This window comes from Camelus ferus, chromosome 13 (assembly GCF_009834535.1).
Source record: "Camelus ferus isolate YT-003-E chromosome 13, BCGSAC_Cfer_1.0, whole genome shotgun sequence".
Classification (NCBI taxonomy): Eukaryota; Metazoa; Chordata; class Mammalia; order Artiodactyla; family Camelidae; genus Camelus; species Camelus ferus.
The window spans coordinates 33,058,605-33,074,014 of NC_045708.1; the positions used below are offsets into that span (position 1 = coordinate 33,058,605).

At 35.4% G+C, this 15,410-nt stretch overlaps 1 protein-coding gene and 1 pseudogene across 1 annotated transcript in view; one reads left to right on the forward strand and one right to left on the reverse strand.

Annotated features, from left to right (window-relative positions):
- MAST2 (microtubule associated serine/threonine kinase 2) overlaps positions 1-15,410 on the forward strand; it is a 174,934-nt gene that overhangs the window by 57,015 nt on the left and 102,509 nt on the right.
- Positions 12,849-14,184, reverse strand: LOC102506276 (annotated as a pseudogene).

Here is a 15,410-nt window from a genome sequence, read left to right on the forward strand (position 1 = left end):
TGTCTCCTACATTGTTAGATTATACGTTATCTCAATCAGGCTTCATGACGTTGATGACAAGTAGGTATTATCTGCATTTTCAGGCATAGGCAAATTTAAAGAAGGAACAGAAGATGGGTGAAATTACAGTTCTGCCGCATTCTAGCTATATAATAAGCATGGTCAAATTTTGAAAAACTCTCAATGCCTTCCTTAAAAATATTTTTTTTAATTGAAGTATAGTTGATTTACAACATGATCTTAGTTTCAGGTGTACAGCATAGTGAGTGATTCAGTATTTTTACAGGTTATACTCCGTTAAAAGTTACTACAAAATAATGACTGTAATTCCCTGTACTATACAATGTATCCTTGTTGCAGATATATTTTACACGTAATAGTTTGTCTCTGTTAATTCCAGACTCCTAATTTGTCCCTCCCCGTTTCCCTCTCCCCTTTGGTAACCACAAATTTGTTTTCTGTATCTGAGTCTGTTTCTGTTTTGTATATACATTCATTTGTATTATTTTTTAGATTCCATGTATAAGTGATATCATACAGTATTTGTCTGTCTGAGTTATTTCACAAAGTGTGATATTCTTTAGGTCCATCCACATTGCTGCAAATGGCAGAATTTCATTCTTTTTTTGTGACTGAGTAATGTTCCATTGTGTGTGTATATGTGTATATAGACACACATATACACCACATCTTTATCCATTTGTCTGTTGATGGACACTTGGTTTGCTTCCATATCTTGGCTATTATAAATAGTGCTGCTATGAATATTGAGGTGCATGTATATTTTCAAATTAATGTTTTTGTTTTTTCCAGATATATACCCTATACCCAGGAGTGGAATTGATTGATCATATGGTAGTTCTATTTTTAGTTTTTTGAGGAATTTCTATGCTGTGTTCCATAGTGGCTACACAAATTTACATTACCACCAACAGTAAATGAGGGTTCCCTTTTCTCTACATCCTCTCCAACACTTGTTATTTGTAGACTTTTTGATGATAGCCATTCTGACAGGTCTGAGATGATATCTCATTGTTGTCTTGATTTGCATTTCTCTAATGATCAGTGATCCTGCACATTTTTTCATGTGCCTGTTAGCAGTCATTATGTCTTCTTTGGAAAAATATCTGTCTTTCCTAATTTTTGATTGAGTTGTCTGTGTTTTTGATATTGAGTTGTATAAGCTGTTCATATATTTTGGATATTAACTCCTTATCAGTCATTTGCAAATATTTTCTCCCATTCCATAGGCTGTTGTTTCATTTTGTCAGTGGCTTCCTTTGCTGTGCGAAAGCGCTTTCAAGTTTAGGTCCCATGTGTTTATTTTTGCTTTTATTTCTTTTGCCTTAAGAGACAGATCCAAAAAAAATATTGCTACAATTTATGTCAGAGAGTGTTCTACCTATGTTCTCTTCTAGGAGTTTTAAGGTTTCAGGTCTTGCATTTAGATCTTTAATCCATTTTGAGTTTATTTTCGTATATAGCGTGTGAGGAAACGTTCTAATCTCATTGTTTTACATGTAGCTGTCCAGTTTTCCCAGCATCATTTATTGAAGACACTGTCCTCCATTGTATATTCTTACTCCTTTGTCATAGATTAATTGACCGTAGGTGTATGGGTTTATTCCTGGGCTCTCTATTCTGTACTATTGAGCTATGTATCTGTTTTTGTGTTAATACCATACTGTTTTGACTACTATAGCTTTGTAGCATAGCCTGAAGCCTGGGAGGGTTATACCTCCACCTTTATTCTATTTTCTCAAGATTGCTTTGGCAGTCTGAGGTCTTTTGTGGTTCCATATAATTTTAGGGTTATTTGTTCTAGTTCTATGAAAAATGGTTATTTTGATAGGGATTGCATGAAATCTGTAGATTGCTTTGGGTTACATGGCCATTTTAACAGAGTTGATTCTTCCAATCCAGGCGCACAGGATAGCTTTCCATTTCTTTGTATCATCTTCGGTTTCCTTAATTAATGTTTTATAGTTTTCAGAGTATGATATTCTACCTCTTTGGTTAAGTTTGTTCCTAGGTATTTAAATTCTTTTTGGTGTAATTTTAAATGGGATTTTTTTTTCTTTTTTTACTTTCTCTTTCTGATGTTTCATTATTAGCATATAGAAATGCAACAGATTTCTGAATATTAATGGTATGTCCTGCAACTTTGCTGAATTCATTTTGTGGTCCTAATAGAATTTTGGTGGAGACTTTAGGGTTTTCTATATAAAATATGTCACCTGCAAATAGTGATGGTTTTACTTCTTCTCTTCCAATTTGGATGCCTTTTATTTCTTTTTTCAGTCTGATTACTGTGACCAGGACTTCCATTACTATGTTAAATAGAAGTGGCAAGAGTGGGCATCCCTGTCTTGTTCCTGAACTTAGAGGAAAGGCTTTCATTTCAACTTTTCACTCTTGAGTATGATGTTTACTGTGGCTTTGTCACAAATGGCCTCCTTTATGTTGAGATATGTTACCTCTTTGGCATGAGTTTTTATTATTAATGGATGTTGAATTTTGTCAAATGCTTTTTCTACATTTATTGGCATGATCATGCGATTTTTATCCTTCCTTTTGTTGCAGTGTATCATATTAAAAGATTTGCATATATTGAACCATCCTTATGTCCCTGGAATAAATCCAACTTGATTATGGTGTGTAGTCCTTTTTATATATTGTTACATTTGGTTTGCTAATGTTTTATTGAGGACTTTTACATCTATATTTATCAAAGATATTGGCCTGTAATTTTTTTTCCTTTTTTTTTTTTTTCCAGTAGTGTCTTTGTCTGATTTTGGTATCTGGGTAATTGTCCCTTGTAGAATGAATTTGGGAGTGTTCTGTCTTCTCCAGTTTTTTGGAAAAGTTTGAGATGGATAGATATTAGTTCTTTATGTTTGGTAGAATTCTCCTGTGAAACTCTGGTCCTGGATTTTTGTTTGCTAGGAGTTTTTTTTTGTATGTTTTTTTGTTTTTGTTTTTGTTTTCTTTTCTTTTTACAAATTCGATTTCACTACTAGTGATTAGTCTGTTCAAATTATCTGTTTCTTTTTGATTCAGTCTTGGCAGTTTGAATATTTCTAGAAATTTGTCCATTTCTTTTAGGTTGTCCAATTTGGCATATAACTGTAGTATTAGCTTTTGATTTTTATTTTTGTATCTCTGTGGTATCTGTTATTTCTCCTCTTTTGTTTCTTATTTCGTTTTATTTGGGTCCTCTCTCTTTTCTTAATGAGCTGGCTAAGGTTTATCAATTTTGTTTATCTTTTCAAAAAAACCAGCCCTTGCTTTCATTGAACTTTTCGATTGGACTTTTTATCTCTGTTTATTTCCTCACTGATCTTTATTATTTCCTTCCTTTTGTTGACTTTGGCCTTGTTTATTTCTTCTCTTCCTAATTCCTTCCAGTAGTAGGTTGGGATTTTTTTTCTTGCGGAAGGCCCACATTGCCATAAACTTCCTTCTTAGAACTGCTTTTGCTGCATCCCATAGTTTTGGAGTATTGTGTTTCCATTTTCATTTGTCTTGAGGTGTTTTCTGATTTCTCTTTGATTTCTTCATTTACCTATTGGCTTTTTAGCAGCATGTTGTTTAGTCTCCACATGTCTGTTCTTTTCTCTATTTTCTTTCTGTAATTGGTTTCTAGTTTCATACTGTTGTGGTCAGAAAAAGTGCTTGATATAATTTCTATCATCTTAAATTGGTTAAGTCTCATTTTCTGGCCTAACAAGTGATCTATCCTGGAGAACATTCCATGTGCACTTGAAAAGAATGTTTTTGGATGTAATGTCCTGTAGATATTCATTAAATCCAACTGGTCTGTTGTGTCATTCAAGACCACTGTTGCCTTGTTGATTTTCTGTCTGGCTGATCTGTCCATTGATGTAACTGGGGTATTAAAGCCCCCTACTATTACTGTATTATTATCAGTTTCTACTTTTATGTCTGTTAGAATTTACTTTGTATATTTAGGTGCTCCTGTATTGGTGCGTATATGTTAATGAGTGTATCAGTGCCTCCCTTTCTGTATTCCACTGTCATGTTGAGAGTAGACTAGAGGCAAGGGCTACAGCAGGAGAATCAACTATGAGACAATTGTGGCCCAGAAGACAAGAAAATCTAATGGATTGGAAGGGCGTGATTGCAGTAGAGGCAGTGGGGGATTTTCTGATTGGCATTTTTTCAGATATGAGAAGATCAGTAACCTCCTCAAGGACAGACAACTTGTAAAAATCTGGGCTACAGATGTATATAGTTGAAGATACTGTGAAATGAAAGTAACAGAAGATTTGACTCTGAGTGGCTTAAATATTAAAGAAATGTATTGGCTCACAAATATGGAAGTCCAGAGGTTGGATGATAGCTTTCATAGTTGAGTAATCTAGAGTCTTTTGCTCAGGTTCTCTGCAGTATATTGCCTCTTTCTCAAGCTGGCTTCTTACTTATTAGAAAAAGATCTTTTGTGGTTTTAGCCTGCACATTCACATGCTTCAGCAGCATCCCTAGGTCCTTTTAGACATTGGGGAGACTACGTGTGAGCATTTTTCCTTTAAACTGGAGGAGTCTCCACCCTGTGTAGGAATTGACATCATTTTACTTGAAGAGCAGTTGAGGTTTGGGTCTTCCATATGATAAAAATTGGCTCTTATCCTACTGCTGCTTTTGGAGCATCTACAGTGAGGCATATTTGAGGTTGCAGTTCCTTGTGAATGGAAGAAGGTGCTTTTATATTTGCCCTATTTTCCAGTCAACTTTATGGGGGATTATTTTATTTTAACTTTGAAAGGCCAACTGACTAGTCACCATAAACAAAATTTTATTATCAACTGTGTTAGTGCCATCATTTCCACATTAAGTATTTGCCTATAAGGCAGACAAAGTAATTGGTCTTCATTGTATAAGAGCCCAGATTCTGAACTGAGAATATACTGTGCTGATAAAATTATTGCCTTCAGGCAAAACCATGTAATGGTTCTTCCCTGCTTTTCTGCCTTTGATGTTCAAAAGTGAACGTGCTTAAAAGTGCCATCATTCAGGGGTACTTAATTATTTTGGAAAACATATGAAAGCATAGTGCATACTGTGAAGTATTATTGTTGACAAAGCTTTCTTGAGAGTGCTTTTTAATTTTGAAAATGATGACTATCCTAATAAATTATGAGCATTGTAGAAAACCCAATTCAGTTTAGATTTTCGTCCTTAAAAACAAAATCTTCAAGAACCAGCTAGATTTCAAACATTCTTTTTTTTTTTTTAGCACCTTTGTTGTGGTATGGTTCCTGTACAGCAAACTACACATATTTCAGATGTACAATTTGATGAATTTTGTTAGACATAGACACCCATGAAACCACCACCACAATCAAGATAGCTAACATTTCCATGACTCTTCAAGAGGGGTAGTTTTTGAATTCCCAGTTTATCTGTTTCTACCCTCTTTAACCCCTGGTAATCATAAGTTCTCTATATCTGTAAGTCTATTTCTATCAAACATTCTTTTTGAAAGTTACTTCATTTTCAAAAAGATAACTACTTATGAATTAACATGTAACCTAATGACTTCCTCCTGATATTCTTAATTTTGTTATTCTTTCTGTGGGACGTTTGATAAAGAAAAATAAAGAAAAACTGCAATTTGTATCATCAGTCCTTAGTACCACTAAATATTTTCATCATGTCAGTAAATTAGATGGCTTTGAAAATTGAGTGATTTATTCACGTACCTTCTTTTCTCTCTCTCTCTCTGTAGTATACTCATATTCTATGTTACAGCCAAACCAGACTTCTTTTTTAGTTTATTTTTTCCACATTTATTCATCTTTTCTGGTATTTTCCCATTCTTGAGTGTCATTCTCCTCTTTCTCTACCTGTCAACCTTTTGATCATCATCCCCATGTAGCAGCTGTCTTGGAGAATTTCAGCATGTCTGCAGAAAAGGATAATCGAGACAGCTTCAGATCTTTAGAGTTCTCTTGCTTCCTGGACTTTGCTCTATTTTAACAACATCTTTTCCCTAAGCCCCACATATTTTTGTTCATGGAGTTGTTTCGCTTAGAAATCTGAAGATATTCTAAAATTTCAGTCCCTTATCATCTCTGAATTAGATTCTTGTATTCTCCTGTGTGAATCAGGATCACAATTTGAAGGTCTGCAAACCAGTTCCTGTAGTTTTATTTGGCTAATTTTGGAGATTTCAAGAAAAATTGACGAATATAGTCCTTGCCAACCCTTTCCCATTTCCCATTCCATCATTTCTAAGGCTCCCCTCTTTCTACTTTTTAACAGCTCTGAAATTGTGGTGTGCTACTTTTGATTGTGTGTTATGTTTTAATTGGCAGTGATTATTTTGTTCTGCTTTAAAAAAATTTTCCCGATACCAAAAATAATGGCATCGCCTGAAATTAATAGTTTTTCAGATTTGATGAACTATGTTATAATACTTTTGGCCCGTGAAAGTATTTGAGTTTGCAGCATTTATGTTTCAATCTAAAGATCTCTGTCATTTTTAGTTTTTCCCCTTTTCTTTTTTTAATGTCTTGAAGATCTCTGTTCCCTCGATTCTCTGCTGTTACTTTTTTTTTAATAAGTTGGTACTTGCTTGATGTGTTTCCTTTCTATATAATTTGAGATTATAGTAATTTTTCTACATTAATTAATTTTTTTAACTTTTTTGGGGGGTGGAGAGGTAATTAGGTTTGTTTTTTTATTTAATAAAGGTACTGGGGATTGTACCCAGGACCTCATGCATGCCAGGCACACACTCTACCACTGAGCTATATATACCCTCTCCCTTATTAATTTATGTGAGGTTTATAACATTTTTTTCTATTATATAACCACTCTTGAATTTTGGGTTTAAACCCAATTCAGGCATTATCTGTGATTCACAGTTTTTAAAAAGTGGTCATATATTTAATCTAAGCTTCCTGTTTTATCTTCAGGTAGTTTTGGTAAGGTATGTATTTATTGAAGTTTTTTCATTTTGTCTGTTTATTGAGAAAAAATATTTATTTTATTTTTTTACCTTTTTAACAACCTTTGCTGAATCTGTTCTTATATCCTTCTTTGTATTTCTGATATTGGGTGTTCATACTTTCCTTTTTTCATGATCAGTAGTAGAAGTTTATCTGTTTTGTTAGTTTTTCTAAAACCAACTATCTCTGTATTTTAACCTTTCCAGGCAATTTTGCTTTTGCTGTGTCTGTTGCAAATGGCATGCAGTAGGGTTTTTTTTTTTCCCTGTCAATACTGATTAATTTGTGTGTGAAGATTTTTAGGGGTAACTGATACATCTGAACTTGTTTATGCTGTATTATTTCTTATATTCCATGTCCTGTACCTCCATGCCTTACTGCTCCTTTTCTTTTTTGCCATTTAAAAATATTGGTAGAGTTTTTTGGTTTGTGTTTTTATTTGATTTGTCTAACTCTACTGATGAGTTAGAACAAATTCAGATTTTAACCCCCTCCTGAACAACACAAGGACTTTCCTTCTCATCACTCCTTCCAAACTTACATGCTATTTTTATCTAGTATTTAAATTCTTTCCTTTAAAGAAAATTACTCAAATTAGGTATCTCTATTTATTGTTGTATGTAGTCGGTACTTACTAAGAGTATGTTTACTAGTTTTCTTGCTCAGTAATTCTTTTTGGGTCTTAGATTTCCTCCTGGGATCATTTTTCTTCTTCCTAAAGTACGTCATTTAGACATTTCTTTAATATAGGTATGTTGGTAATAAATGCTTATATTTATTTAAATGCCTTTGTTTTAAATGATTTTGACCATGAAAGATAGTTTGTATAGGTACACAATTTTATGTTGATAGTCATTTTCTCTTGCACTTTGTACATGTTATTCAGCTATCTTTTGGTTTCCATCATTACTACTGAGAAATATACTGATACTCAAATTGTTATTCCACTGAAGGTTATGGATTTTAATCTGTGGCTCTTAAGATTTTTTTTGCTTTGATGTTTTTCAGTATTACTATCATTTACCTTGTCTGGATTTTTAAAAAATTAATCCTACTTGGGGTATGTTATGCTTCCTATATATATGTATTCATTTTTGTTACCAATTTTGGAAACTTCTTAGCCATTATCTCTTCAAATATTGTAACATCTGCATTTACCATTTGCCCTCTGGGATTTGGATTAGATGTACATTGAACACAAGTGCTAGACACTGAAGAATATATTCTCTCTATTCCATGTAAAGAAAGTGCCAGAGCAGCAAAACTGATCTATAAGGTTTAGAAATCAAGATGGTATTTTCCTGGGGAGTGTAGGTAGTGACTGGAAGAGGGGGTGTGAGGATGCTTCTGGATTGATAGTAATAATTCATTTTTTAAAAATCTGACTGTTGGTTACACTAGTGTGTTCAGTTTGTGAAAATTTGAGTTATATACTTATGTGCATTTTTCTGCATTTATAGTGTATTTCAGTAAGTAGTTTCAAAGTATTTGTTGTCTTCTTTCATCCAATGGGACACTGAAATACAGGATGGTATTGTCATCAGGAATGGATTGAGTGGGCCCTAGTTTTGTTCTCCACTCCTACTCCCACGCCAAACAGTGTTATTTACTTTAGTCACACTGTATGGGTTTAATACAAGCTCTATAAAGAGATATCTAGTCTTTCAGTGGTGGAGAATGCCCCACTTCTGCACGCACACACACAACCCTGCCCCCACACCTTGCTTTTACATGTTAATTGAAAAGTTATTTCCAAAACCCAACTCTGTCCACTTTCGGTGGAGTGGAAAGTTATGTTTCTTGGAGCCTGTTAATTTCCTTTTCTGGAAGAGTGCTGCTACTCAGTGGAAAAGGAGTGAATGAATACATAAATAAAGTGAGAATTCAAATAGAAAATGTGCTCAGGATGGAATCTGCCTCAGGCAGAGATAGCTTTGACCCAGTCATCTCCAGGCTGTTGATATAAAAGACAAACACCAGCCTTGTGACTCTTGGCTTGCATATTTACTTGTGGGGGTAGTAGTTATTGCCTTTGGACACTTGGCCTTTGTTTTTTCTTTGGAAATATTTTATGGGTTTAGTCATTGTGAATAATGAGTAATGCACGTAGACAGTGATTCCTCATATGAACAGCACCATTTTATTTTGTATGTATGTCTTTAAAAGTTTGTTTTATGGACAAGTGAAAGGGAGTGAACGGTTATTTCTCTAGAATTTAGTATATACAGCTTTCTTTGCAACTTCAGAATGTAGTTTGAGAAAAAAAGGAAATACCATTTTCAGCAGACAGTGTCAAAATATGTCAATTTGAGGGATCCACAATGGTAATAATGCAATTTTAGAGACTCTAAACAATATATCCTTGAGTTTTGGGAGCACAGTTAGTATTTGGAGAATAGCAATTCATACATTAGCCATTGAGCCTTGCTGCTCAATGGAGCAAGGTGGGTCAGATTAGAAAAATGCAACTCCTTATTATTAATGATAATCCAAACCCTAAACTTTCCTTTTGTGGGGATGGGAGAGGATTTTTTTTTTTAAGACTTGACTTTATATTTTTTTAAGAGCAGTTTTAGGTTTACAACAAAACTGAGAGAAAGGTACAGATATTTGCCATATACTCCTTGCTCCGACACATGCATGGCCTCCCCTGTTATCAGTATCACTTACCAGAATGGTACAGTTTTTTTTTGTTTTTTTTTACTAAGAAAGAACCTACTTTGGCACATCATCACTACCCAAAGGCCTTAGTTCACTTTATTTTGCTTTTTTATTTTTAAAAAATTTTTTGGGTTGTTTTTTTTTTTGATAGGGGGCAGGTAATTAGGTTTATTTATTTTAAATAGAGGCACTGGGGATTGAACGCAGGACCTTGTGCATGCTAGGCACGCACTCTATCACTGAGCTATACCCTCACCTTTACTTTAGGATTCATACACATTCTGTGGGTTGGAATAAATGTATAATGACACATATTTATTATTGTAATATCATATAGAGTATTTGCACTGCCCTAAAATTCCTCTGTGGTGTAGCTGTCCATCTCCCCCTGCCCCCACCCCTGGCAACCACTTATCTTTTTACTGGGTCCATGTTTTACCTCTTCTGGTATGTTACATAGTTGGAATCATACAGAATGTAGCCTTTCCGGATTGGCTTCTTTCACTTAGTAATACGCATTTAACTTTCCTCCATACCTCTTCATGGCTCGATAGCTCAGTTCTTTTTACTATTGAATAATACTCCATTGTCTGGAGGTACCACAGTTTATTTATCCATTTACCTGCTGAAGGATATCTTAATTGTTCTGAAGTTTTGGCAATTATGTATAAAGCTGCTGTAAACCTCTGTGTGCAGGTTTTTGTGTGGGTATAAGTTTTCAGCTCCTTCAGGTAAATACCAAGGAGCACAAATATGTAGAATAAGAGTATGTTTGGTTTTGTAAGACGCTGCCAAACTATCTTCCAAAGTGGCTGTACCATTGTGCATTCCCACCAGCAATGTATGAGAGTTCCTGTTGCTCCATGTCCTCACCAGCATTTCATGTTGTCAATGTTCCAGATTTTGGCCATTCCTATAGATGTGTAGTGCTATCCTATTATTATTTTGATTTACATTTCCTTGATACATATGATATGGAGCATCTTTTTATATGAAAACCTTAAGCTTTTAAATGTATTTTCTTATTCTAGCCTTGGGACAACTTGCATGAAATAGGCGAAGTAAGTATTTTTATCTCAGGTGTGCAAATAAGAAAAGTAAGATTAAGAAAAGTTTAATAACTGACTGGGATTTATGAGCAGAGTAAGTAGTAGAACTGTGTTTAATTTTTTTTTCTTTTTTGACTCTGAGCCTTGAGTTCTTTATGCCATGTAGGATCATCATGCTGTTTTTACTGTTCTTCAGACTCTTATGAGAACAACACATGTCATCCGTGTCACAATTTACAGAACAAAATACTTTCATATACGTTGTTTTATTTGACCTTTATAAGTACTATATACAAGCCTTAGAAGTAGGTGAAATCCTAGGCCACACAAGTTATATGTTATTGAGACATAATATGAGCCTGGTTTTCTAAACTTCAAATTTTGTACTCTTTTCCCATGTTTCTTAATATTATTGTATAATGTAAATACTCTGTCATGGGGCCCTGTTCTCAGGGTGATGACATATGAATTTAATGGAGCAAGAGGAGTGAAACACATTTGAGTTTCATAGGAGCACCATAGCTACATATATACTGATTTCCCCTTTGGCTCCTGACCTCGAGATACACTCGCACTCAAGTGTGAATAAGTGGAGTTAAAACACCATGATGCCCAGAGCAGTAGTAATGGTACATTTGCTACACAGGAAAGGGAGTTTTTTATGCATCCCAGCAGATTGCTTGCTGCCAGAGCTGAGTAGATGCTTGTATTTGGGGAATAATGGTCCTTCTAAGGCCACTTAGTAAATGGTATAAAAGTGGATTTCCTTAGTAATTTTTTCCCCCTCTCCTGAAAGCATTTTTTTTTCTTGACGATCGTGAAATAGCAACCAGCCTGAAGAATGTCAGTAAATAACATAAGTGATAGAAGAGTATATCCTTTCTCCAGTAAATTACGCCTCTTTTTCTAACCTAATTGCAGTTGACAATTTTCATCACCATAACTCCAAATGAGCAAGACCCTATTATGAGCCTTATAATGATGATAGTGATAATAGTTAAGTATTATTTACTTATGTTATTGATTCATTAATTTATTCATCATTCATTTGGTACCTATTAGGTCAAGTATTGTGCTGGTTGCTAGTAATGTCAGAGATGAGCAATACTGATCTCTGCTCCTCTAGCTGACAGTCAGCCCCAGAAAACAGAAAATTAAGCAACTAATTACAGTAAATTGTTGGAATTATATAGAGGAAGGCTGGGGAAACTATGTGTAGGGAGCTCTTCCCAGAGGAAATGAGTTTTAAGCTAAGGTCCAAGAATGTATAAAGAGAACAAAGGAAAACTATTCCAGGCAGAGAGGACAATACCCATGAAGCCCTCTGAAAGATCGAAACTCCAACAAGACTGGAGAATTGTGCAAATGACGCTAGAGAGGTAGGCAGTAGCAGCTAGGTAGTGCTCTGTAGGCTACAGAAAGGATTTCAGACTATTCATTGAGGACTTCTAAGAAGAGAAATCACCCAATTAGTTTTGCATTTTAAAAAGGTATTTTTGACTGCAGCACTTATTAAACTCATATATTATCATTTAGAAAATAGATACTTATTACTTGATATTTACATTCATGTAACTTTAGGAATCAAGGGGAACAAAGCTAAATTAGAGTGACATCAGTTAGGAGAATGTTATAGGGTGATGCTGACTTGGACTAGGGGACATGGCAGTGGAGATAAAGTGAAATTGACAGATTGAAGATAGATATTTTGAGGTAGCATCAGCAAGACTTGATGAATAGTTGGGTGAGAGAACTTGAAGAATCAAGAATGACTCTGGGTTTGGAGGTACCATCACCAAAATGGAAAACAGAGAAGGAACAAGATTGAATAGAAAGATAAGTTGAGTTTTCAGACATATTGAGGTCAAGGTGATTGTATATAAGACTGTATACAACTATATAGTTGAAGAGAGATCTGGGATGAAGATACAAATATGGGTGTCGTCTGTAAGATGTGTGTAGAGAGGAGAGTTTCCAGGCAGAGCTTTAAGGACAGTCAACTTGTAAGCATCTAAGGTGATGAAGGAAGAGCCTGCAAAGGTGTTTAAGTGGTGATAAAACATAAAACAGGAGAATGTTGTTTCGTGGATAGAACAGTCTTTCAAGACAGAAGAATGAATGATATGGTCAAGATGCTGCTGAGCAGTCAAAACCCAAAAAGAAATGGTGGACTGAAAATGCAATGGGGCTTCTTTATGTGGAGACCACTGGTAACCTGGCAAGAATGGCTCAAGTCGGGTAGTAAGGTCTGAGGATATCTGCAGTGTGTTGAAGAAAATAGGAGGTGAGACATTGGAGGCAGTGAATGTGGACAGCTCATTAAAGAAGTGTGGCTGTGAAAAGAAAATAGAATTGGCAGTAGTTGAAGAGGGGTGTTTAGTAACTAAAGGAAAATTTTTTCTCTTTCCTTCCCTCCCTCGCTTTTTCTCTCCCTCTCTCCCTCCCTCCCATCCACTTGATAACATAATGAATCTCCCACCATAGGATTCAAGCTACCAGGACACAGGCCCCATCCACACCCTTAATCTTTTCCTCAGCTCTTCTGCTGAAGAATTTGGCCTTCACGATGACAGGCTGTTCAGGGAGCTTTCCCTTCCCCAGAACTTTGTAGTAGCCCGATTGCACCATGTCAGTGATAGAAGCCACTCTAGTCTTGCTCTTGGCAGCGTTTACTTGTGTCTGCTCACTGACAGGGGCCACAATTTATCAAGATTGACAGTTGAGCAGAAGCTCTGGTTCCTCTTTAAGTGATAATGCCTCATACCAACTTTCCCAGAGTATCCTGGGTGATATATGTTGATGTTGATCCTGTGGTGATGCATGCCACCAGCATTACCCCAGCCTCCTGGTGCTTCCGGTGTTTGCCTATGTGGCCGTGGCTCACGTGACCAAGTTCCCAGGTCTTCCTTAGTCTAAATGGCATGTCAGCGGCCAAGACAAAAGAGTGGAAATTTTTTTCTTATCTCTAGGTGGGATAGACTTGAATGTACTCAGAATGCTAAGCAGAAATCGTGAAGAATATGGAGAGTCAAGAGATGACTAGTAGATCAGAGGCGGCCGAATGGGACAGGCTTCTTCTGATGTTGTGTTGTCAGATATTACCATCCTAGTTCCTAAGGGAAAATGACGAGCCAGAGAATTTATAGTTACTTGCCTAAGTGTGTGCTCTTCTTACCTCAGCCAGATTTCCTGATTGTGCAGCTTTCTTCCTGAGCTTGCTATGAATATTCCCTGGAAAAGGGAAGACTGGGAAGTCATTGTTCCTTGAACTACCTTTATCTGATTGGAGACCACTTCTTGTTCCACTTTGCCTTAAGTCTGTCTTTATGGTACCAGAAAGCTTGGCACAGAATGTACTGATCTGGAGCCCTGGGCACCCATCCTGCAAATGCAGGCTTTTGCACAGGTGCAAGGAGTCAGTAAGGAATACAGAAGGGATGATTTCCATGGATGCATTTCCTTGTGTAAAAGGGGTTCAAAGAGGGGCACACATGGATTTTACAGAGTCTTTGTTTATTATTGTTGCCTTCAAATATAGTCCATCTCATGTGATCTATATAAACTATTCAAGAAGCCAGAACTGTATCATGTAGGTTCAAAGAATGATATTCCCAGTTTTACATAGATTGTTTCAGAAAATAGAAAAAGAGAACACACTCTCCTGGCACATTTTATGAGGAGAGTATAACCGTAATGCCAAAACTGACAAGGACAGTTTGAGAAGAAAAAGTAAATAGTCCAATTTATTTATTAACATAGAGGCAAACATTCTAAATAAAAGCGCTCAGACCCTAGATGATTTTATTTGTGATATAACACCAATCTTACATAAACTCTTTCAGAAAATAGAGGAAGCGGGAACATGTTTTGGCCAGTTTTAGGAGACTGGCATAATTGTGATACCAAAATCTGACAAAGACATTATAATAAAAGAAAATTGGAGACCATTATCCCTTATCAACATAAGTGCAAAAATCATTAATAAAATATTAGTGAAGATAATCTAACAGTGTATTTGAGAATGTTGGGTTTAACCCAGAAATGCAAGATTAGTCTAATATTGGAAAAATCAATCACTGTAATTCACCACATTAACAGAATAGAGGAGAAAAACCATATGATTATTTTAGTATATATGCAGAGAAAGTACTTGGCAAAATCAATACCCACTAATGATAAAAACTCTAAACAAATTAGGAATAGAAAGGAACTTTATCAATTTGATAAAAGTTGTTTATGAAAAGGCTACAGCTAACATCATTTTTAGTAGTAAAGTGTTGAACTCTTTCCCCCCATGATCAAATGAAAAACAAGGCGAGGATGTCTACCACAAACAGTCCTAGCAAGTGGAAAGAAATAAAACTCTTTGTTTCTAGAGAACATGTTTGTTTATACAGAAAAATCCTAAGGAATCTGCAAAACAGTCATTACAACTAATAATGAATTTAAGTTGTAGGATATATAGTCAATATGCAAAAATTGATTGCATTCCTATACTAGAAGCAGGCAATTGGGAAATGAAATAAAGATTTCATTTACAATAGCTTCAAAAATATCTTAGATGTAAGCTTACCAATAAAAGGACAAGATCTTTTTGCTGAAGACTATGAAACATTGCTGAGAGTGATTAAAGCAGGTCTAAAATTTATATGCAAATGTAAAGAATCTAGAATATCCAAAGCAATCTTGAAAAAGAACAAAGTTGAAGGGCCACATGATCTGACTT